This window comes from Triticum dicoccoides, chromosome 7B (assembly GCF_002162155.2).
Source record: "Triticum dicoccoides isolate Atlit2015 ecotype Zavitan chromosome 7B, WEW_v2.0, whole genome shotgun sequence".
Classification (NCBI taxonomy): Eukaryota; Viridiplantae; Streptophyta; class Magnoliopsida; order Poales; family Poaceae; genus Triticum; species Triticum dicoccoides.
In genome coordinates this window covers 150,029,619-150,033,758 of record NC_041393.1, presented here as the reverse complement: position 1 = coordinate 150,033,758, position 4,140 = coordinate 150,029,619, and positions in this window count along the sequence as shown.

Sequence of the window (4,140 nt, the reverse complement as noted above, 5' to 3'; positions counted from 1 at the left end):
ATATATATATATATATATATATATATATATATATATATATATATATATATATACTAGTATTCTATCCTCTACAGCATTCACTTATAGCTATGTCTTCATTGTTGAATCTTTTGAACTAAGTGAATGTGATCGGACCCTAATCTCTCTATGCTTACTATCTCAAACTCTATCTGTCCAAATCATATGCATTCAATTGAAATTGTGGAATGTCTTCTCTGCATCCTTGTCAGCAGAAGACACAGAGACAAACATTAAGTCTGTTAAATGATTCATCCTTATTGATTGAAATCCGGAGAAGCCAGAACAACCATCCGACAAACTTGGCGGGCGTGGGAACGTGGGATAACTCTGAGTATGTTGTATGCTTGCCACGTGTTCCTCAGATGTGAACAGGCAGGGGCACCTGCGTAATTGCGTTGTGCCGCACACCTTCTTATAAATACGTGCCCTCTGCGGTCAAGAAAACCTTCTTCCACCTCTCCACCTCGTCAAAACCCTAGCTCCACCGCTAGCTCTCGACGACACCGGCGACGAAGCGCTTAGCTGCCGCGACTTCTCCGACGCCGTCCTCACGCCGGCCGTGGGCATCGTCCTCTCCGCCGCTGCTGTAGGTGTCCTCCGTCGCCAAGTTAGGGCACGGTGGATTGAACTACTCGGTCTCCTATTCATCCCATCTAGCAGTTCATCGTGTGGTAAATATAAATCTATTTTTACCATCTTTTTGATCCTCAATGATTCATCCAATTTACCAAAATTGGTTTCTATCTATACAAAGTTAGATCTATTATGTCTGCATCTCATACTGCCTAGTATATCCACTTAAGCTTCATATCTAGTTAGATTCCACACTTGTACTTATTCACGGATTCGTACAAATCTGGAACCGACTCTCAACATATAAGTGAATGTCTTTGGAACATGAGGTCAATGTCTTCAAACTGATTTATCTTCAAAATCTTCTGAGAATGCATATGACCTCTTCCCCTTCCCTCGCATCTCTAATGCTGTCACAGGTACATGTCCGTGGGAGAATCCCTAGGTTCTCATAGTCTGCATTCGTTTGCAGAATTCTTACAGCAACACATTGAATCTCCCGAAGCCAGTTCTTGTCTGACCATCAAGCGAAAGCCTTTGAAGCCTTTGAACATATTGAAACCATTCAGTTTGAAGTTCATGGCTACGGAGAAATCTGTAAGGAAGGGTGGCAGAAAGCGTCGAGGGGGAACATCAAAGGATCTGCCTGATGATCTTGCGGAACTTTACAAGACAGATCCTGAAGAGGATTATAATCAGCGCAAGACACGAATCCAATGGATTCGACGCTATTGGGTTGAACAATGGTTCAAGTACAAGTTCATGACCCAGGAGTACGCTGAGAAGAATGCTATCAAGAGTCCTTGGGGTGATATTCTCTATCGAGGCCTTCCCCCAAAGAACAAAGCTGAAGCTATTGCACAAGAATTCTATCCTTGTATGGTCCGTGGACCACAGCCTGAGAATGCCGATCCATCATCATTGCTCTGGTGTCGTGACGATAATCTCTTCAAGCGCAACTTCCAGTATGCAAAGGCATCGGCAAAGGAAAACAAGAAGTCATGGGGATTAGACTTCAATCCTGGTCCCTCTGCTCCCCGTGATGATGCACACGTGAAGCGATAGAAAATAGAATCGGCCCCTTTTCAAACCTTGATGGCCTCATCTCTTACATCTTGGTACAAGGTGCCAAAGTGGATCATTCTGATAATGATGCTGATTCTGATGAAGCCCCGGCTCCTCCTCCAAGGCCGCAGAAGCCAAAGAAAATTAAGGCTTCAACATCAGCTGCACCTCCAAAAGCTTCTCGTGTGAAGCCACTGGCCACTGCACCTCCTGAAGACAGTGTGCAGTCTGAAGATCTTTCACGCATCTCCAAGAAGACGGAGAAGAAAAAGAAAATCATCAAGAGTACTGATCAGACATTGACTCCTGCTGCCATTCTGCGTGAAGAGCACATTGATCTGTCCAGCGATGACGATCTTGCAGATGATGCTCTTGAGCAACTGATCAAGAGCAAGGAAGAAGCTGAGATCTTCAACAACTTGCCTCTCTTTGACGTGGCAATCAGCCATAACTTTATTGATGAGTGGTTTGACACGCCAAATCTCAGCTTTGATGACTTGCAACTTCCCATTGGCCTCAGCATCACCTTCAATGGCGCCATTGCTTCTGAGCTAGCTATTGCTCAGCGCATCATTGAACTTAAGCACAAGATTGACTATGAAAAGGCTCAGTTCAAGAAGCATGTGGCAAAGCCTAGCGTGCAAGATGTCAAGAACTTCAAGATCATGCTTCACTAGCTCAAAGAGGCGTTTCACAAGAAGCGTGAAGAAGCTAGAGGCTCTCGTGAGCACATGAAAAATCTGGCTGACAAGTGTGTGCTTGCCTACAATGAGGCTGAGAAGCGCAAGGCTCTTGGTCGTCCTGGCATCGACCCCAGGATGGCTGCAAAGAAGAAGAAGCTACCAACTTTCCAACCTGCACCTTCAAGGCAAGATGAACCTCGCATTGTCTTCCCAAGTAGCATGACTGGCTCGAAGCCAAAAGTCACGTCAACCGCTTCAGAACAGAAGAAGATGAGGGCTGCAGAGGCTGAAGCCAGAAAAAGGAAAACCTCAGAAGCCTCTGATGCTTCTCCCTCCAAGAAGAAGCGCAAGACCAAGAAAAATCGGGCTGCTCCCACAGAGCCCCTTGTTGTGGAACCCATCTCAGTGGTTCATCCTGCATCTGCAACCCAAGAACTACGAATGACTGTTCATGAGCCTGCTTCCACAGAGGCTCCTGAAGCTTAAGAGATTCCAGCAGTTGATCCCATCACTGCTGAAGACATTGGTCACCATGACAATGTTGAATATGATGAAGTTCTTCCTCAAATTGAATACAGTGTGGTATCATCGCCTGTTCTTACGAACAGCGAAATCATCAGCATTGGTCGTCCTCTGACGCCAATTGCTCAGGATGCTTCATGGGCTGATCGCCCGCAACAACAAGACTCCCCCAATACTCCCCAACAACAATAGGCCACACCATCTGTGCAAGTTGAAGAGGATGAGGGCCTGCCTACTCCATCTCCAAAGGCGTCGCCTGTATTACAAACGCTTCACAAAGGGACAAGGCCTCAAGTCCCTCTTCCGAGCATTCCAGAAGGAGAAGTGCACCATCAACCTGTTGCACGTCAAGTGTTTTCAGAAGCCACTCCTGCTGTGAATGTCTCCGTGTCTGAAGCACCAGCTGCTGAAGACAATCCGGCTGCATCAGCCAATGACGAACATCAAGAAGAACGTGTCCCTACTCCCCCTATTCCTGAAGAAGTTGTTCATGAAGTGAACGTGTCTGTGCCTGACCCTCCAGCTCATCAAGTGGAGGTTGAAAACCTTGAGGCTGCCACCACCAACACCAATGAAGCCAATGGCATAGTCATGGCTGAAGCTAATGTGGAGCCTGTCCCAAGCACCGTACCAGAAGTCAATGCTGAAAATGCTCCTGAAGCTTCTGTAGTGCAGCCCGAAGCCACTGTTGCTGCCACTGCTCCTGTTCCGCCACCAAGGCCCTATACAATTGAGCAATCATACAACCATGGCGAGCTAATCACAGTAAGATGGCCCGTTCTAGTCCCTCCGCCTAATGTCTCTGGTCCTCAGTTTGACTGCCATGCTTAGAAGAAGCACTAGACTGCTTTCATGATGCTGGTCTGCTCAGCTTTGTGACAAACAAAGAACATTGGAATGAAGAACTTTTGCTTCAATTCTATGCTACGCTCCACATTCGCGGATATAACAGAGATACAAAGACATGGGTTCTCGAGTGGATGACAGGAAATGTTCATCTTGAAGCAAAAGCTCTTGACATCATTGAGCTTACAGGCCTATCCACTCCCGGAGAGCTATATGAACCTGGTTGTCAAAACCACCGCAATGCACTGGAGAGCATCTTCCATAAACCAGAACCAAACATGAGCCAGATGTTGAGCATGATGAAGCCTTTGCCACATGATGCTGAATATCCAAAGGATTTCTTTGTTGATGACCTTGCGTATCTGTCGCGCACCATATATCACATCATACGGTGGACTCTGTGGCCGATCAAAGGACATTCATCAGCTGC